General features: G+C 41.8%; 1 protein-coding gene across 1 annotated transcript in view; it reads right to left on the bottom strand.

Annotated features, from left to right (window-relative positions):
- GPRIN3 (GPRIN family member 3) overlaps positions 1-14262 on the bottom strand; it is a 61918-nt gene extending 47656 nt beyond the window's left edge. The window contains exon 1 of the mRNA XM_040625138.1: positions 13885-14262. The gene's annotated coding sequence lies outside the window, so the exon portion shown is untranslated. The remainder of the gene's footprint in view (positions 1-13884) is intronic.
- Positions 14263-21966: the final 7704 nt, after the last annotated feature.

Genomic DNA, 21966 nt, shown 5'->3' with positions numbered 1-21966 from the left:
TTTACACGTTCCAGTTTGTTTTGCGGGTTCCAATTTGTCCTTGCTGGGCTCCACTTCCTTTCCAGCTTTTCTTTACCACTGCCAGCTCCGCGAACCTACGATGACTTCAGGCCTAATACCAGATGCTTCCCACAGACTTTTTTTTTTATATAAGTTCCCAGGATCGTGTAAGGTCTAAAACTTATAATAAATTCATTACTCCATATCCACCGTAGTGGTTCTGCTTTCCTAACTGATATGGCTTCCATTAAATTGTTCCTATTTAGAATAGGTACTTGGTTACAAATATTCTTTTTGTGCATGGCTTTCTTTTTAAGAAAAATTACGATAGTATCAAAAGCAAATAGTACTGATTTATTCAGCCTAAACATGTCATTTGATCTTACCTTGTTTTTGAGAAAGAGACTTGGAATATGCTCTCTGCTCAATTCCTCTCAAAACTACTGGGGCTGGGGAATTGGGAGTCTGGTCCATGAGGAGAGAACAGAGAAAAACTAACAAACTGATTTGAACTTTGTTGCAGTTACTAGAGTTAAAAAACCACCTGGCTAACGAGCTGTTTCTTCAAAATACATTTTAATGTGACATTTGGAAAATTATATCTACTCACGAAAAAACATGAACATTAAAAATTTGAAAAACAATTCCAAGTCATCAATTTTCATCACAATGTACGTGCATTGAGAGTAGATAAATACGGTCATGAGAGCTTCAACTTTTTTACTTTAATATTTCTTAATAGTAAGATTTTATGGTCTTTAAAGGCAGAGAAGCATCTTCTCATCTTTACATCCTTACGTATTATCACATAGATAAGACCTTATTAAACATCGACGGATCTAAGTAAAGAGCAAATTTCAGCTTCCTGTTTTTTACAAAAAAGAAAAGAGCAGCCGTGCATGAGCAAACAACCACAACCGACTGCACCCTCTGATGCTTTTCTCACTATTATATAGAAACTTCGGCAGGAAACCACAGCTATATCCTTTTCACCAGTATAGAAAAATCTTATGAATTGCTGGCAAGCATAAAACACCTCTATTGACTTACACAGATAGTGGAGACAATTTCTACTCACCACATCCAGGTGCTTTACAACATTTCCACAACGTTTCTCAAGGACAAATTCCCAGGAAAAAGGAGTCATAACAACCTTATACTGTAGCCACTTGTTTAGGGGTAAATTATATAGAAAAACAACAAACGTCATTGAAACGCAACTCCTCCCTCAATGTTACTGATTTTTTTAAAAAACTGATAAATGCTAAAATTTTTTCATTTCACTCAAACTTGTAACAATTTCTAATTAGCCAAAGATGCATTATTCTGTACTCAAAAATCATGACAGTACTAATTTTTCCCTTTATATTCAAAAGAGCCCAAGAATTAGACCTCTCTATCAGTGAAATGTACAAACCCCTTTTGTCTATTCTCACGTATCATTCCATTCAGGAGCTGCACCGCACATGTTTTAAATTTGTAATATGAGCCTTGACAATGTGTTTTATCAATGAAGGGACTTTCCAATGAAGATCTCTTAGTTGTTTAGGAAGTACAAAGAAAAGATTATGGCAGAAGTTCAGGGCTCCAACGACTTTAACTTCAATGGGAATCACAGACATCCAGACCCATTAAACACAGAAGTCAGCCCCCTTGCATGTCTACAACAACTACAGAAAGTCCCCACAGGCTGTTTGTTCTATGAATACATGTGTAAATAAATGAATGCGTAAGTTCTCGGTGGTGATGGAGAGGGGGGATAAGAGAAGCATCTCCAAGTATCAGAAAAGGCTGAAGAGGCCCCAAATGCTGAAAACAGGCCCAAGATAGAAGGAAAAAAATGAAAGACCGTTCCTAAAAACCCAGACATTAAAACTAGAGCTGTTCTTAGGAATTTTTGGACCAAGCTTTCCATTTCTAGAGAAAACCGGAGGTGCCTTGGGCAATGACATGACTTCAAGTACCTCTTTCCCAGATTGCGACATTTGTGTGCCACTTTCATGATTTTTGCCTTATGGTGCTTCTTCTCTACAGACACTATTTTTTACCTAACCTTCTTTATTCAATTGACTTTAACTGGTGTACTAGTTGAAAATATTAGCCTGGTCTTAAAAAATGGTAAAACCACATGTTTGATGTGCTAGTAATATATTTTTCATAAAGCACATAGTATTCTTAGTATACGGCATATTTTCAAAATACAGCATATTTTAAAAATATACTTTTAAATGTATTCTTAATATATTTATATTAAAACAATTTCATAACTATCAAAATAAAAAGTAAATCTGTATACTATCTCAGATCGTCTTGCAGGGCACCGATCAAAAACTCCCACATTTTGAGAACTGGTGCATTTTACCATGCCATCCCTCAGAACAAAGCATTCGGATTTTGCAACCACACGAAGTGGTAAAGACATTCCAGATTGATGACAAGAGTCCAGTAATAAGACCAATGCCCGTAGGTGACTTTGGCCTATTTTTTTTTAACTAGAAAAAAAATCAATTGCTTATTAAGGAACTAAAAATAAATTAAATCAGAAGTCATGGCTTTAAAAACAATTAGTGGATTTTCATCTTCAAAATGGACAGAGATGATCTATTCATCCTCCTGTCAAGTATCATTAATTATTAGAAATATAGTTTTAAGAAGGAACTTGTCTCAAATGAGCCTTCTGTACATAGACTGCCTTTTTTTCAGCCTTTAATTAGCAAGTAGAACACTTAGCTGTAAGCTATAATGAGGAATTGCTCAACTTTCATAAGTAAATGAGTATCTATGATTAAAGCATCAATCACGGAAACACTAGTTCTATAAATAGTGTCTGAGTCCAAAGTCCATAGGTAGGGCTAAACACAGGCACATGCTTCGTTGTTCTTGTTCTCTGTGTGTCTGCGAACGTGTGTGTACACGTGACTATCTGATATGTATTTGGTTCTTCTCTCGAGAAACAAAGAAACGTTGTTTGCTCAACATATGTGTCACCTGGATATTTTGATAAAAATTTTTGTTTTTCATCTTAACCGCCTATACAATGATTTGTAAAGTTTTAACCTAAAATGTTTGTCCTTGAACTCACTCTGTTTACTTAAAGAATGACTTATCTCTGATTTAGAAGCTTTCAATTTGGTTTTTCAGCACTTGCAATCCGAGATAAAAGAAATCTGTCTATAAAATCCAACCTTTTCTGCTTCTTTTGACCCAGTGGTGATAATAATTAATAATGTTAATGCATTGCAGTGTGGCCCAGTAGTGAAGCCTGTGACCGTTGAAGTTGGACAACTGAATGTTCACACAGCTCGGCTGGTTACTATCTGAGGGACCTTGGGCAGGTTTTTAATCTGTTCCCTCACCTCTAAAATGCGGGAAGTAATAGTACAAACCTCATAGATTGGTCTCGATGAGAAATGGGTTTAGCAGGATATCACTAACAGAAAAGCCTAAAGAATCCAGTTTTGAAAGAGTTGGAATTCATTAACTATACAGATCTGTAGTCTCTCCATCTCCTGTGTCCTTACAGTGTAAAGTAGATGGATGAAGAGAAATGTACTAGGGTTCTCTTACGTCCTAGAACCAAGATGGCAAAAGTTCCCTGAGTGGTTCCCTTAGGCTCCTTCTCTCCCCTTTACCCCACTTTACATCCTTGCCCCCATGTGTTTGGCTGGTTTCCACTTATCATCATTAGTTTGGAAATCTAGGTGCCACCCTCTTCTCTTATTTCCCCTCTGCCTCAAGAAAGGTCCCTTCACAGTGGGGGGTGAATACACAAAGGTAGAATCACTCACCAAGCATTCTAGAGACATGAATTACCGCTTGACCTTCCAGGGTCTTAACGCGCTGAAGAGAAAGACCAGGGAAGAGGGTAAGGACCACTTTAGAAAAAAAGGACAGAATGAGGACATGGGGTATTTCACGGAGCAATTATGAAAACACCCAAGTGTTTTCAGTACCCTGAAATGGGCACGTTATCCAATAATGATCTGATTCAAGATCATTTTCCAAGGGTGGAGGTGATCATCGAGGGTCTCAGCAATAATCCAAAACAGTGGCCTTTGTCTTAAAATACACTAGCCTATCACAAACCATTTATGAGCAATAGTAAAGTACCACTGACAGCAAGTGATTTATTAAAAGACTAATTTAGAGCAGTTTTCTCTAATGTCAGCTACGCTAATCTCAATGATAAAGTAATTTCTATAAAAATGTTACTCTCATTTATCTCACTTGCATTTGTAGATGTTTTCTCGAATAGAAGAAAAAGGGAGGGAATGAAGTTACATTGAGGTTCTGGTATACTCACAGGCAGGAAATTTCCTATAGCATATAAACCAGCTGCCAGCAGAAACTTACAAATTTTCTTAATCTTACACCTGCCCCATCTTGGTCCCATTTGCGACCCTCTGTGTCTTAGTTGTTTTTAGCAGAATGAAGTTGAAAGTACATATGTCTACATTTTTATTTTTGACGACATTAAGGAAGTATAGTGTGGGAAAGGCTTCCTCTCGTTTTCAAGTTGGCCTGGCTGGGAAGGAAGGAACCAGGTGTGGCGAGCAGGTGGTGAAGCTGCGAAGAGGAACAGAAAGTAAGTGAATTGCTAGGGTCTCGAGGAAGGAAGAGAGAGGTTCAGAGGTGTCTGTTTGGGACAGAGAAAGAAGCCTGCTTGTGAGGCTGCTGGGGGAATTCCCAAATCCTTGGGAATTGGGAATTCCCAGGAAGAGAGCCCACTCTAACTTTGCTGAGCCATATTTATGAACATGTGTATGTAGGCCAGGAGTCTGGGAGATATTTCAGAGTTCAGGCTATATTTTATTCATTTTTGAATCCCTAGCACATAGCGCAGGGCCCAACATATATATCAAGTACTCAATACAAATCTATTAAGTAATCCAAGCATCTGCCTTTCTTAAATCAGAGCTTCAGCCAGCCCCCCTTTCACATTCTATAGTTCATCTCTTAAGTAAATTCCTATTTCCAGTTTGAGGACTGCTTTTATTTCATTTGCAAAGCAGAAGTAACTGATACATCCCCAATCCATCAAGCTCACATTATCAACTTTTATCATCCCTCCCTGAGAGTTAGACTCACTACTCAAAAGCCACAAACCCCAGAGGGATGATCTTTAAAAACTCATCATTACAATATTAAACATCCATATAACCACCAGGGGAATAGAAGGGTTCTTCCTACAAGCATGAAAGTTTCAGTGTCACTAAATCTATGTTATTTAAAATCACTGAGGAAAAATGAACTTTATCCCTAAAAAATTTTAACACCCGTGGTCTTTTATATATTACCAATACATTTTAGGTGATAGGAGGCCTAATACTTACAGACGTGGACATCATCCTACAGGGAAATGCACCCTGTCCAAAGCAAGCATGGGGTCGAGGTGGCGCTGTGTCCTCTGTTGGCTTCCACGGCTACTATTCTCAGCACCGTCTTCTTGGAGTGAAGCTGCCAAGACGGCGGCACTCTGGGATTAATAATTCGATGTGAGGACGTTTTTAGAAGCGAGGTGGGAGGCATGATGTGGGGGTGGCACGCAGCGAAGTGTGCACGAGGAGGGAAAGTGGCAGCACTTGTTGAGAAAGACTGAGATTGCAGAGAGCTATTAATTAAGAGCTTTCTCTACGGTAGAGCTCTGCCTGAGTTTTTCATCTTATTGTCTCAAAAGGGCATCTGTCTTTATTTACAACACGAATGGATCAACTCTGCCACAGTCAGCTCGCGGTGGGCCATGTCGGCAGCGCAGTTCCACGGGAGCCAGGGGCCAGACTGTGCGGCGATCTGGGCGATGGCTTGAGAGCCCAGCCAACTGTCATCATTAGATGAGCATTTCTCAGCTGCACAGACGGCGCCACAAGTGGGGATAGGAGCTGGTACTACTTCTGACAGTTTGTTCTCAACCGCCAAGCTGACTGAATGGAACGCACCAGTACTTGAAAGATTGCGATATGCTTTGGACTTCCAGGAGGCTATGCAAGTTTGGTATACACCGGAAGAGGTGTCTATAACATAAACATATGGTGCATTTGAAAATACACTGGGACACCCGGGTGGTTCAGTGGTTAAGCCTCTGCCTTTGGCTCAAGGGCTCAAGTCATGATCCCAGGGTCCTGGGATGGAGCCTGCTTCTCCCTCTGTTGCCGCTCGCCCTGCTTGTGCTCGTGCTCGCGCCCACTCCTCTCTCTCTCTGACAAATAATTAAATAAAATCTTTAGGGGCACCTGGGTGGCTCAGTAGGTCAAGCGTCTGCCTTCAGCTCAGATTATGATCCCAGGGTCCTGGGATCAAGCCCCACGTTGGGCTCCTTGCTCAGCGGGGAGCCTGCTGCTCCCTCTGCCACTCCCCCTGCCTGTGCTTGGCACGCTCTCTCTGTCAAATAAATAAATAAAATCTGTTTAAAAATCTTAAAAAAAAATAATAAAAATACATAAAGCAATCTGATGTAAAATTGTAGTTGTTGGTTAAATTAAAGGTTAAGTTAAAGAATAAATAAATTGTGGTTTAGACAGTTCTTTTTGTTTGCTTGTTGCCAAATGTGGACGGTAAACAAACAAGCAAACAAACAAAATTCCCTATTCTCTTACTAACAGACGGGGTCAACTCAGTTTGTATCTCCTAACCTTTCACAGAATCTACATATTTTGATGATGGAAACTTTTTAGACTCTCATTATAGTTTATGGGAGTTAACCACATTCATGCAAGGATCTCTCTACTTGGTAGAGGCACATCCGTTTCCTGAGTGCAGTCGCAGCACTGGAGGGCTCGATGATACTTAGGAAACATCTAGTCCAGACGTCACAAACTCAATTCCTATTAAATGAAGTTGTTGAATACAAGTGACTTATATGAAGCCTCAGTATCAGAGAGACGGTAGGAAGTAGTGGGGACTAATGTGAAATAAAGAGATAGCACATACTTATTTAGCTCCTACCCAGAGAATAAGCATCAGTGTTTCATTTTGTACAATATAGCTCTTGATTTTTAAATACTGGCTGAATTAAAAAGAAATACCTGCAAGCCAAATAAAACATGATCTTCCTGCTGGGCCCACAAACTGCTAGCTTTTAATTTCTGATCTGGTACATACATCTTCAAACCCGAGCACTGGACAGGTTAAGTGAAGTGCATCAGGTCTCTCAGATGCTCGCAGCCAGGGATTCTTCTGCTCTGAGAGTCTGTATGTATAGACATGAAATCATCCCCATGTGAAAGGAGACTGCATAGGCATTTCACTCACTTAATGAGAGCTCAGCCCCTGACCCTGACATTGACCGATTTCTGTTCTCTGACTGCTTTCAGAACATGTTCAACATGGAAACAAGACCAACCCTCCACACCCATTTGTCATAAGCAATTTTGACTCATTCAAGGATGCAAGGGAAAACGCACATCCATTTATTAACCTTAGCGCTGATTAAAATTCTCATTAGCATTAAAATTCTAGTCACTTCATTTTTACCTGCATTTTTCAAGGAGAAATAATTTAAGGATTCAAAGAAAGGCATGCTTAGGAAACAATATAACTAAGTATAAATTAAAAATTCTTGCTATGTATAAGAAAATCGTTAGAGACAGGGCATAAGAATCACGGAGGGTTTGCTGAAATAATTGATCTTTAAACCATGTTTTGACGGGCTTGAGAAGCTGATTTAGGATGAAGGACTGAGCATTCCAAAATGATGTAATGGCAAAGGCAATGACCAAAATCCAACAAAGTGGAATCCACAACGAGTCAAGTACCTCTTGCATTTTTGAACAGCAGCAGTTTTAAAAAAGTGTATCAAGAGAAAGGAAATTCACATCAGAGGAAAAAAGAAGGGAAACAATGAAATAATTCTATATAATATTCAGCAGCCCTGTCCTACACGGCCATAATTCAGAATAAAAATCTGGAACTGATGCAAAATTCTGAATCCTGATGATATCTGCCGTATTGTACTTATTAAGGCAGACGTATAGTCACAGACTATTACATTTTAGACAAACTGTCAACAGAATTGAAACAAAAAAGATGCTCTGATTACTGAGAAAATACAGGGAACACAAATGCTTAACTCCCTCAAGCATTTAATTTACCCAAATTTGTACATTATAAAGAAAGAGAAGAGTCTCCCATAGACCTAATATGATTGTTTTAATTTCAGGTTATTTAGAAATCAAGATCCTGAAAAAAACAATCAAGAGTCTATCCCCATAAAACATCTTGATTATTCCCCCTAAACCAGATCTCCCACTTTGCTGGACCATTTGCAATTCAGGCTTAAAAAAGGATCCTCTGCAACTCCTTTTCCCCAGAAAATTAGTAGATGCAAATGTGATTTTTTAAGGAGCTCTGGAGCTCTCTGTCCAGCTGTCTGTTACTGAATTAGCAAGAGCGCCGAGGTCCCTGGAGGTGCCTGTGACTTCGGGAATTTTTATTCTCTAGCCTTGAGTTTTTTCAGGGTTTGCTTGGGTCTGCAAGTGTCACCAGCTGTGACTACTGACTAAAGCAATCTTTCCAGGGCTGGCTTGAGTATCCACTGGGTTTAAGACCCAAGAATTAACATTTTTAAATTGAATTTGGTGTGTAAGGCCAAGAAAGCGCCTTGCCTCAGATCACACAGCTGATGCCCACAATTTTCCTGCCACATCAGACCCCTGGGACAGAGATCACTGCACTGTCACTTAGAAAGGCTCACTGCATTGACTCTCAATTTGGGAGGAAGGGCTGCAGGAATAATTAGATTCCCTTCCCCCTACCACTCTGAAACCATTCAAACCCTCCCCTCAGACCCTGTTCCTTCTGCCCTTAGCAGAAAAGCAGTAGAGAATTAGAAAGAAGAGGTCTAGATTTTAGCCCCAGCTCTAACAATGATTAGGACAAGTTATTCACTCATCTGGGTCTCACCCGTTATCTTTTTATTTCCCTGTAAGCAAAGGCAGGACTAAACAGGGGTGTTCAAGCCTGGGTATTGGAATCACTTTAGGACCAGCATAAAATATAGATTTCTAAGCCCTACCTCCAGATTCGGATTCAGAGTCAATGGGTCATAGCATTTAACTTTCCAGCTAAGGGTCAGTTATCATTGCCTGAAAATAATAGTTCAGCCCCCCAATTACGCTGCTAGCTTTAAAATAAAGCCGACAATCTAATTACAGACATGAAAAATTAGAAAGCTGTTATTGTGTTGCCAACTCCAATAAGCCCAGATAAAAAGCTGTGAAAATTTTCCTCACTGGCATTCAAGACAGTAAGTAATCTAAATGGTACGCGCGTTTACATTTTCCCCCATGAAATTCAATAAATGTCTTTTCAATTCAAATGAAGCCTCTAAACGTTTTTATTATTCTGGACTTGACTCTTATGCAAAAAACTTAGGTTTTCACTGATCTAAACATTCTGACGTGGAGAAGGAAGATGAAAGAGGAGTCCAGGACATCTTTATAAAAAAGTGAATCTCTATATTAGACTCAACTCCAAATCAACTAATTTAGGTACCTGGGTCTCTTCTTCTGGTTAAAGCTCTTATTCAAAAGGGTATCAATATCATAACATTGTTTGAGTCCACAGGAAAGACAGCACGAGCTGAAAGGAGCCCACCAAACATCTTAAAAAACACTTCCGCATCAGATTTTATCTCCTCGAAATAGCTATCAGGTTGCAGCAAAACACACTATGTTAACTTCTGAAAATGCATACGATCATATTTAAATATTTAACTAAAATGATGAAGAAGTCATAGAGCAACTGAAAAACAAAATCTGCCAGGTTCTGCCCTTCCTTTTGGGGTTGTGAGTACCAAGCAGTCTGTTTCATCTTCATGAAGCTGTGGGTTTCTAGCACAGGGCTTTATACCCACGAGGAACGCGGGAAAGGAGACTTAGAGAAAGAACACAATAGAAAGGTTTGCCCGATTTGTGACAGTCACTCGATCACCCTTGACCCTCTGTGCCAATGATGGTACTTGTGTTCTGAGAAATGAAATGCTCATGCTACCACGTGGTGTATCACGTGATTTCAATTGTTTATTAAATTCAATTGAAACGAGGTCTAGCCAGTAAATTATTGCAAAAGAGATTTTTTTAAAGGCAGGAAATGACAGATGTATGACGTGATGGCCATTCTGTCTAGATTTTCTTAAAGCAGTAGTATTAGGAAAAGAAATCTTAGATATAAAATAAATAGCAACTCTTGAGTCAGATTTTAGTCTAAACAGAAATTCTGCTGCAATTCTCTCCCCAACTCGATAGTATTTTTTTCTTTTCTAAACGATTCTTAAATAAAGCTCACATCACCCCACCTCATTTTTTACCTCCTCCTCCTAGAACAGCACCCCTTCCTCACGGCCCACCCAGACCCATTCACTTTTCATAAAGTAGCTCACATTCCACCTCCTCCTTGAAGGCTTTCTAGATTCATGCAGTCTGAAAGGTCTCCTTCTCACCTGACTTTACTGCCGTGAATTACTGGTACGTCGTCATGTCTTGCCTTTCTCAAGGCAGTTCGGCTCTTCAGAATATTGTGTAAATGCTTGTTGGGTATCAGATCTCCCGGTTGTCTCTTGGGGTCTTACAAACCGGGAGCATCTCTTCTTTGTCACTTAAAGCAGTAGCTTTTGGACTTTTTGGAACATGATGCATAATCAGATATACATTCTACATCACAGTCCAATGTGTATATACACCTATAAATAAATATATATATTTAATTAAAAAGTTCCATGAACTATACTTACTTACCCTTCCATTCTGCTTTACTCTATTTTATGTTTTTGAAAATGAAAATGCCAACAGACCCAGTAAACTGACTTCACAATGGGTTGTGACCAGTTCTGGAAGGGCGCTTACTGATTACTATGGGACCACTGTATATATTTCCCTCACTTAAAATGTAATTTGAAACTTGTAGGAGACCTTTTGGCTCTCTTTAGCACGTGTTTCTGAGTTACTTTTTTTTTTTTTTTTTCCATTCAGTTTTTCAGACCATCATGCTTGTGCCTTTTGGAGTCCTCTGGGACAATTAAATCCTTGGCATACACCATATTTTCCACCTTTTCCCCCTGAGCACTGTTATCATAAAAATAAGATTCTCTGCATTTCTATAAAACTCCCATCTCCATTCTCTCATTCCCTTTTATTCTCACAATACGCGAAGTAGGGAGTAGACATTTCGTGGATGAAGAAATGGAGGCTCAGAGAATTACGACTCTCTCAAGGGCACGTCTGTCTTTCAGTCAGGTTATTACAAATTAAGACAGGAGGTTTCTAGATATTTGAAGGGTATAAAGTTGGGTGACGTGAACAACGGAGCGCCTCCATATAAATGCTCCTACCTACTTGGCCAGGCCGGACGGTTTACTGGGCAGACGAGTCAGCGGCTCGGCCGGACTTCAGTCTGAGGGTCGCACAGCTTCCTTTCAGCCTCATCTTTCCGTCTTTGTCTCCTCGCAGTTTTTCACCCACCTGGAGCTACTTGCTCTTCCCGGGCCTAGTCACCCGTTGGTCCCTGTACCAGGACTGCTCCTCTCTCTTTACCAGACCAGCTCCTCTGGTCCTTCAGGTTTCCGGGCGCTGTCCTTGTCCTCTACCTCCACAACCTGGCTTCCACGGCACCCTGTGCAGGCCTTGTCAGAGCACCTAACTAGCTGGTACTCCCGGTCTCCCAAGTTTTACCAGCAGAGGCTGTGTCTCGCGCACTCTTCTATTCCACAGTCTAGAACCACGGTGAGTTCTGGATGAACAAATGCTGGATGCATGAATGAATCAATGAATGAGTGAGTGAGTGCCCAGAGGGCAGAAACCGTTACCACTGAAGGAACTCAAGTGTGAGCTGGGGCTGGAATGCTGTGTCCTGAATCTCAGAGGCCAATCTTTTAGGATGTGAGATTCCATGACTGATATTTTAAGCCTTCCCCATCAGCTGTACATTTTCTGACTGGAAATTCATACAGTGAAGGAGAGTTGTGTCTAATATATTCTTTCAAGTATATTTGAGGCACAACCAAGAAAATGTCGCAGGATCAAATAATTTAGGCAAGTGTATTGAGGCAATGAAAAAACACCCAAATTTCAAAACAGCTTGTTGGACCCCACCCCGACCTCCCATTGAGACAGATCTGAGTCCGGCCAGGCTTCAGGCCTCCACTTCCCATGTGAAGCTCTGCACTTTTGATTTTGTCCTCGTCATCTCCATCCAAGTCTAGTTAGTGATTAGGTGAAGTCTCGCCACAACACAACACACTCTGCACGGATCACCATGAGTTCCTCTGCTCTGTTTCCAAAATAAATCCCAGGGATATAACATCTAGACTTGCAATGGCAATTACTATTTTTTTTTTCTGTTTATGAATCAACAACCCATTTCTCCCCCCCCAACACATACAAACTTGAAAAGTGCTCTTTGTGATTCTATTTAAAGAACATTCTCTAATACAAACTCCTGTCATTCGCAGATAGCGACAGAGCAGATTTTCTTCTCTATGCTGTGACTCATGTGTCTTTATTCCCAGACTCAGGGCAGGCCAATGGTGAACACAATGGAAAGAAAGAATAGTTTATAACTGGAAAATAAGCACATTCGAGAGAAGTACACTCAAAGCATTATCAAAGTAAAATATGCAGCAGCACCAACAAGAGCAAACAAAAGCCCACGCAAGAGATGTGTAAATATTTCATGAAGCTAAGCCTTAATCAACTCTCTCTCCAAATCTTGCTGGTGTTGTAAACACTTCAGTTTCTTTCAGTCCCATCATGACCCAGATTCCTCGCAAAACTAAAATGAAAATATGGACCGATGGTTCTTTAACAAATGTGTTGTGAAAAATATTCAGATGGGCCATAACCAGGTATTGCTTTAGCTGGAAGAAGATACCTTAACCAAAGGGAGCTGCTTCTTGGTGACTCTGAGCCTTTTTCTCCCCTCCTCCCCTAAACCCTTGCTTGCCTTTTCCCCACTGCCTCTGCTGCTTTCTGGACACTCACATCTTAACCTTGAACTGCCTACACTTCAAGCAGTGCTTTCTCCCAATGCTTCGTTAGGAGGCCCTTTAAATCCAACAGTGATTTTCTGTCTTCCCACCACCCAAAATTCACTTCCCAGTGGCCAAGCCCCCCCCCCCCCGCTTCCCCTGCACCCCCCCTTTCATTGTCCATTGTTGCGTCTGAAATTTTGCGTATATCTTTTCGATCTGCCTGGATAGGATGAAAATCTGTTGTGTGTATTGGCTGGCACTGTTCAGATCTTTTCTAAAATCCATCTCCAAAGAACCATTTATAGCCTCTAGTCTCTACCCTGATTTAATGTGGTTCCAAAGTTCACCTCTAGATACTGAACAGGTCTCTACAATGATTTCCCTTTTTCAACCTCTGCCTGCCCTCCTTCTCTCGCCACTTATTTCAAGAAAAACTATATATGTAAATGTGCGCGTGTATTAACACACACACACACACACACAAACTATAGTGTTTTGACCCTAAAGAGAATATGCATGAGAAAATGAGAAAAATTCAAGTATAGTATTACCAAACACACACAGACACACGCACACACACACATCTATTTGGATATTCACGGTGTGCAGACCCGATTGATTATAACCCCCCCCGCCCAAGAACGAGAACAGCAGGCATCTGCTCCCATTTACCTTCAAAGCCAGAGCCTAAGGGAGCAATGACCTTGCAGAGAAATTCATCACCTGCGAGAAAGACGGCCGCTCCTGGAGCGCAGGATGGGATGGGGACAAGAGCAACAGGCAAACGATCACCGGGCAAAATGTGGGACTGAACCCACCCCCCGTCAGTACGGAGCACACCGCAAAGCGCCGGTCCCACGGGTTGGACGCCGGGCAGAGGTGGCGCGGGGGGGCGTCTCCTCCCGCGGCCGCCGGTCGCCTACCTGCTCTCGCCCGGTTCTCCCCGGCGCGGCGGGGCCACTGCCTGCGCTGTGGCGAGGCTGGAATTCCCGTCGCATATCCCAAGCGGCGGCTCTCGGCGCCACACGGATGGCTCCGGCGGGCTCTGGAGCGGCGGTCCTTTTCAGACCCGTTCCGGGAGCGAGCTGGGTGCTTGCAGGAACTGAAATTACTATGCAAAGAGCAGAGGCGGCGCGCAGGAGCCGGGCGGAGACAGCGGGGGCCGCCCCCACCGCGGGGCTGCAGCCGCCGCTGCCGCTGCCGGGCACGGAGCCAAATTGGAGGTGGGCATTCACGTGCCCGACTGCTCCTCCGTCAGGCCCGGCAGGCGCCCACCTGTCCACGCAGGGCAGCGCCGCCCGGCCAGAGCCTCGGAGGAAGGGGCTGCAGCTTCGCGGGCGGCGGCGGCGGCGGCGGCAGGACGCCGAGCTCCGCCCCCGCCGCACCCCAGCCCAGCCTTCCAGGTCCCCCGGGAAGGGTTTGCGGCGGCGACTCGCTGCGCGCCAGGGGCGTAGCTGGGTACAGGCTGAAGGGTTACGGTTCTGCTGCAAGGTGACCAGAGGCAGATGGAAGTTAAGAAAGAGATTAAGGTAGAGGATGGGACCGAGAGCGACTCAGCGGGAAATCTGGCCCTTGCTCCTTCCCACAGGTCACCAGACTCCATGGCTGTGTCTAGACTCCAGCAGACGGTTTCTAATCAAGCCACGTGCAGTGCAGATCTGAAAGCAAGGAATCCCCCGACGTTTATATGTGTTGCAAAATGTACAGTGTCCTGCGTATTTGGAGATGGCATTGCGGACAGTTTTCTTGTCCTTCCGCACTCCCCCGCCCCCATCCATGGGCGTGGATGGCTTTGAAAATCGTCCCTGCTGAGCGGCTTCAGTAATACTAAATGGAGGTGTAGTATGGTTAGCAGCTGTAGATGGTGTAAATGATACCATGAAAAGCACTATTATTAACTGAATATTGTTGGCAGGCACTATGCAAAATGCCCTATATGTGCCTTCTCTAATTCCCACAACAACTCAGTGAGGGGATTATTATTCTCCACTGCAAGAAAACAGGCTTCCATGATTTAGACGCTTTGCTTGAGGTCACACCGTAGTAACCTGCCCGGCTGAGATTCAAACCACTCCAAAATATATCCTCTCAACCACTGCACAGGACTCACCCAAGGATCTTGTTGAAAGGTGGATTCTGATTCAGCAGGTCTTGTGTGGACCTGGGGATCTGCATTTCTAAGAGGCTCACAGTGATGTCCAAGCTGCTGACCAAACTTTCTAAAATACTAGGCCAGTGTTTTGAAATAAATTATTTCGTGCCCGAGAGCAGCTTTCTTAAGGTGGATTAAGAAGATCTCTAAGACTGTGTCTTGGCTCTTGGTCAAACAATGCAGTAATCAGTTCATCATGTTCAATTTGGTTGATGGAGAGAGGGTTGTGACAAGTGAGCAGAGTGGCCATCCCTGCAGTAGGCCCCTTCTGAAACAACAGGGTGGTTATGTTTTTATGGTGGTTATAGTTTACATTTTCTCATTTAAGGTATTGGTGCACCAAGGACAGATGTCTTTCTTCTAGTTCTCACCCTCACTAAGAAAAGCTTTGTCAAAGTTTTACACCTAACATTTGTGTAGCACGAAACACTTTACAAGTGCTCACATAAACGATTTTATCTGTCTTCATAACAACACTGTAAGGCGGGGATAATTTCATGTTACAGAAGAGAAAACTGAGGTAGAGTGATTTTTCCTGAGATTAACAATTAACATGCAGGCAGTAGGGGCTAGACCGTGACTGATTTCGAGTCCAGGAGTTGTTTCTACTAAACCACTGCCTTGGTTCCTTCTGCAGCTGTAACAAATTACCACAGATTTAGTGGCTTAATACAGCACAAATGTATTATCTTACAGTTCTGGAGGTCTAAAGCCTGAAAAATAGGTATTTATAGGGCTAAAAATCAAAGGATCAGCATGGCTCTGCATTCCTTCTGGAGGCACTGACGGGATAATCTTTTCCTTCCTTATGGTTTCCAGCGTCTAGAGGCAGCCTACATTCCTTGGCTTGTGACCACATCACTCAGATCCTGATTTCTATTGTCTTACTTCCTTTTATTCTGATCCTCCTGCACCCCTTAAATAAAGACCACTGTGATTACTTTTGGTCAACCCAGATTATTCAGAATAATCTCTCCATTGCAAGATCCTTAACTTAATCACATCTGCAAAGGCCGTTTTGTCGTGTATGGTAAAATATTCATAGGTCCCAGGGATTAGGATGTAGATGTTTTTGGAGGATCATTATTATGCCTACCAAGACCTCATTTAGTAGTTATCCTATAGTTTCCACTATGCCTTACTCATCCCTCTCTTCTGCTTGATTTCTCTAACTGCTGGAAATTTCTTTCAATGGAAAAATTCACTTGAAAGCCTTCAAGGGACCATAAAAAATGTGTAGTTGCAAGAAACACCCCAAGAACATGAAAAGGCCATGAAGATCCATAAGAATATGGTCATGAAAAGGACATAGAGGATTAGGGCATGCTTATTGGTCTGAATGACACTGAGGTAATCCCTAGGGGACGTCCTAACCACCATGAAAGGCCCTCTTTAGCAATAGAGAATTTTTCAAAAGTCCGCTTCTCAAAGAATACACCGTTCCAGGATAAACAAGGCAAGTCAAAACTGATGCAAAATTGAGTATGAGATTTCAAAGTGATGAGATACTTTAAAACAGTATGTCAAACAAGATCAATAAAAATTATTGAACACCTTTTATGCTCAAGGCATTTACAAAAACACTCTGATATAGAAATGTTTATTATTTTTTTGGGACACAGAATTTATGAAAAGTGGAATAATAAAGGATTTCAACAGAAGAAATAATGGAGAAGCAACAGGAGATGGTACACAATTAATTACCAAATGCATTAGGTAAATTTGGAAGTTAGGTTTATACAGGAGAGTGGATATAAAAACTAAAAGGTAGGTTGGAAGGTTGTGTCACTCAGGATCTTAAATGCTAAACTAAGGAGTTTAAACTTCCCCTGCAATATAACAATGATAATAACATTTTATGCTCACATAGTGCCCAGTAATTTACCAAGCACTTTTTACATGTTTTCAGTCATTTGACTTCCTCGCCTAAGCCCCCAGAAAAGCAGGCCTGCGCATGCGCATGCAAGCGCACTCCCCCCGGCCTCCACACGCCTGTGCACAAACACCCACAGGGAAGGAAATGTAAGCCTCTTATCCAAGAGATGTTCTTGACCATTGTATGTAAAATTGCAGCTCCCCTCCCCACTTACCTGCCACTCTTTAATCCTTCTTACCCGCCCCCCCCCCTTTAGATTTTTCCACTGGGCTTACCACTGCATCTTGATGGCGTCTATATTTGTTTATTGATATCTATTATCTATGAGGGCAGGGACTTCGTCTCTAGTTTACTTCTATATCCTTATCACCTAAAATAGTTTCCAACACTTATTAAGTGCTCAGGAAATATTTGTTGGATGGATCATTATCTCCAATTTACAGATCAGGTGTTCAAATAACCTTCATGATGTCCCACAGCTAAAGTGCCTTTCCCAAGACTGAAGCCCAACGTCTAGCCCAATGCTTATCTGATGGTATATTTCCTTTCTGAGTGAAAGCTGTTAATCGTGTTTAACCAGGAGCAGCAATGTATTTTTAAAAGATGAGAATTTGAGACTCGAATCTTCTCTAAATGTCACATCTTTCCTAAAAACCTCGTCGGTTTAGCTGGATTGGCAAGAAGCATTGGAAGGACCGAGTTACGGACAGTAGATTCTGGAGGGCTGCCATCAGTGAGTGCTACATTAGTCGGCACTGAGTAACACTCTAAGTTGTTTTCTAATTGTTCTCTGTTAATTCAGGTACATGTCTTGACACCCTGGATTATAGACTTTTTGGTCTCAGGTACCACAACTTCAATTTCTTTTATATCCCTGCATTCGGCCCAGTACTGGGCTCTAATGAGACTTACTGCTGCGTGGCTACAAGAAGGCTGCCAAAGCTACGCGAATTCTAGCATTACAAACTACATTCAGAACACTGTAGGGGATCCGAATATGCCACTGCAGAATATGCCCCTTTGGCAATAAGGATTATTTTGAGCTGGAGGCCAATGGGAATCAACAGATGCAGAAAGAAAGGCTTCTTGGAGCTTTCCTTATCTGACAAAAAGCAAACTTCTGAGAAATGAGGAATGCCATAAACCCCCTTTCCTGGGGAAGTTTTATGGCCATGGAGAAGATGGAGAACCCACTCCAAGATGGGTCTGCAAACAAATCTTACTAACATAACCCTGGTCTTTCATTAGGCTCCCCTCATATACTCACCTTCCCACAGTTTGCTGTCCCCAAAAGCCTATACCTGCCTTTTCGTTTGTCTTGTCACTTCTCTGTAAACTCATTCTTCTGTGTTACGATAAGCCCCCTGGTTTGGGTTATGCACCACTGAGTTTCTACTGCATCGATGCAGAGTGCACATGCAAAAAGTTCTGTTTCCTTTTCCCTTGTTAATTTGTCTTTGAAGTCTCATTTGTAGGGCCTCCGCTGGAGAAGCTAGGAGAGTAGAAGGAAGGGATTTTTTTCCTCCTCTACAACAGGAAGAAAACAATTCCTATGGAAAAGGGAATGTCTACTTTTTTCATGCAAGAAAAATAATTTTCCAGAACCCACTCTCCTAGTATTTGGCCAGAATTCAGTCACAAGATCACCCAGGGGGGTCTAAAAATGAGCACCTAGGAGGGAGGAATGGGCTCCCCTTGATTTTTTTTTTTTTTTTTTTAAGGCTAAACATCCTGGTGCTCCAATCAAAACTGAGGTTCTGTCAGTAAGAGAGAAGGAAGATCGTCTCTGGGATCATCACTTAGCAGTGTCTTTCACAGAGAATCAGTATAGAAACACTGAAGATTCACATTCAGGTCCATTTTGATGTTACCTGACTGCGTTTGGATTTCTGAATGATCACAGCAAGGCACAGAAGTCAGGTTCCTACTTATCTTCCTCCCTCCCCTCCTTCTTTCCTCTCTTCCTCCCTCCTTTCCACCCTCCCTCCCTTCCCAACCACCTCTTTCTGTCCAGGCTCTTCTGATACTAAATAGCCTTCTGTAGCATTATTCCTTGCGTCCTTCGTATTCCATTGTATATTTAATCAATATCCTCTTGCCAAATGTTTAGATTGTCTTTATCTCGAATATTCTTAAACTAGTCTTGTTCAGTTGATTGGATAAGAGAAACTCAAATCACTGCTTGTCCTACTGGCATTATCTCTTGCTGCTCCCTAAACTCACATTTTCTATTCCTGTAATAGTTTTTAGAACACACTAGTATACTGTCCTACAACACAAGGACTTTGCTTTTATTTGTGCCCTATTCCCACCCTCCCCCTGAAATGTCCTTTCCTTATAGCCACTTATCAAATTCCTATTCACCTGTCAAAATTCGGTTTAGCTTTCACCTCCTACAGGAACACTTGCCAAAACCACCCATTCTCATACTTAATTATTTCCTCCTTTGTGATATGCCTGTATCAAGTATCAGTCTTTGTTGTAGTTAATAGAACACTGTACTATAATTTGTGTTTTTGTCTGTCTGTCTCCTTAATAAACTCAGAGTTCTGTGAGGACCAAGTCTTTGTACTATACTATTTTCTTTTTTTTTTTTAAGTTTTTAATTTAATTTTTTTAGTAATCTCTGCCCTCAATGTGGGGCTCGATCTCACGACTGCAAGATCAGGAGTGGTGCGTTCCTCTGACTGGGCCAGCCAGGCGCCCCTGTATTATACTATTTTCTATTATCAAACTTAGCACTTTGCCTGTTGATTGTTAACATTTGTGGAGTTTAAGGCAAACACTTTTTTAAAGAACTGGCTCTGCTCCAGCTGTTGTGCTAGGCATTTTAAAATCAATTACTCTAATTAAAGTGAGAGAAGACAGAGTAATCATTTCATAACAAAAGATTCTAGCTAACTCTAAGACAAAGGAGGAGTCTAAAGGACTTTAGGCTCGGAAACCCGGGTTGTGTCTACACTGTTGTCATGCGTATGCAATGTAGAAGCATTTCGGGTTTTACCTTTGGCCATTTTAGTTATATACACTTGCAGATAACCCTCACCTTCTGCTTAAAAACTGCACGACATACATGGAAAGTCTATTTCATACAGGACCATTTTTCAAATGATTATTTCTGCTAGGTATTTTTAGGCTACAAGCGATAGAAATCAGTCTCAGTTCACCTTCGCTGCTGAGAACTTGTTTAAAGGGAAATAAGGGTGCACAGGGAACTGTCTAGGGAAGACACCTGTTGTTTCTGTCCTCTCGGTGTCCTTTCACCCCTTGCTGATGACTGCTTATCAACTTTACATAGAAGAGCCGCATACCTCAGTCCATGTGATTAGATGGGGCTGACCCTGACCCCGGGGGTAAATAATGTGACTTAGGGTGGAGCGATAGGAAAACCACGTGTCCCCGGCCACAATGATTGGTTCATGGATGGATGCCAGACCCAAACTAATGGTGGACCTCTTGGGAAAGATGGGGTCCCCTGGCTAGTAAAGTGTAAAAGTGGAGGTGTTAATCGGGACCATTTTCAGACAGATTGTATGAGGGAGACACGAAGACGAAGGAAAGGAAAGCAGAGCTGGGAGATGGAGAGAAAGTGAAGCACTTCTTTTTCTGGTGATATAGTTTAAACCATTACATTCAGTCATCCTTGAATTCAAGTTCCGCCATTGACTTTTACATTGGTTAATCATTTTCAAATTGTGTTTGTCTCCCACAACTGAAGAGTTCTTATAGGCTCTTATAGGCTCAATAGCTGCATGGAAAAACTTTATATATTGTTCAGGATACAGCTGCAGACCTATGATCGACAGTGACGCTTACGGTCCAGTGAGAAATTCTCTGGTGACGGTCACACTATCCCTTTAGAAGCAGCCATCTGCTGGTGCTTCTCTTTCTGAAGCCTCTGAACAATCTTTGAAATACTTTTTTTTTTTTTTTTTTTTTTGCCCCTCTGCCTTCACCGCTATTACCTGAACCCTTCTTTTTTCTCTGCACACATTGCGTTCAAACGTACCAGGGAAGAGAATCTGATTGACTGCTTGATACATTCTATCGAGTGCTTCATACATTTCCTTAAATGTATTTTAAATGTATCGAGTGCTTAAAGGTATCGAGTGCTTTCTTGCAAATTGTTCCCTCTGGCATGATTTACCACTCCATATCTACCCCCTTCATCCCTTCATTTGGCTTAAACCTATTTAACTTTCAAGTCTCAGGTAAAGCCATTTTCTCTGGAAAGGCTATTCTAGTCCCTGGGATTGAGTTAAGTACTTCCACTTTGTGTTCATAAAGCACCTACCTGTTCATCGCTGGGAATTTCATTGCTTATTTACTTGTCTGCCTCTTTACTAGACTCAGACTGTAATTTCTTTGTGGCTAGGAATTTTTTTCTTGGTTTATGTTTAGCACCTGGCACAGTTCCTAGCTCACAGTAGATACAAAAAACAATGTTGGCTAAGTTCTGAATAAAATATTTGCCCATGAGATTATGGTCTATCCTAAGTCTCTATTAAAAATTTCATTGACCAAAATAGCAATGGGACTCCAGAGTCGGTTCTCTCAATTTATCTAGGGTGTAACATCGGGGAAAGGAATTAGAGTATAACTAATGCCAAGATAGCAGCAGAGTGCCAAAAGTTCATACACACATTTAACTTACGTCGATATAAATGCACAGTATTGCAGAGAGGTAGTGAGAAAAATACAGAAATAACAATGCATATAGTATGCATTTGGCATGATATTCCACCATTTTACATTTGACCTGGGAGCCAAATCCCTGCTGTTCCCTCAAGACTGGCTCTCATAATGGGGTCTTCTTAGCAGGCTGGGGATGATTCTGGTATTTAAAGGTACTTTGTTTCCCATACAATATGACCCCTAAACACAAATTAACCATTTCATTTGGTATTAAATCAAAGGTTCACAAATCTGTTCTAATGCTGGAAGGGTCCAAAGGAGGAGTTAGTACTTTCTACTAAT

This window comes from Ursus maritimus, unplaced genomic scaffold, assembly GCF_017311325.1.
Source record: "Ursus maritimus isolate PB19 unplaced genomic scaffold, ASM1731132v1 scaffold_8, whole genome shotgun sequence".
Classification (NCBI taxonomy): Eukaryota; Metazoa; Chordata; class Mammalia; order Carnivora; family Ursidae; genus Ursus; species Ursus maritimus.
The sequence above is the reverse complement of the archived record's forward strand: the minus strand, read 5'-3'. Positions and strand labels throughout refer to the sequence as shown.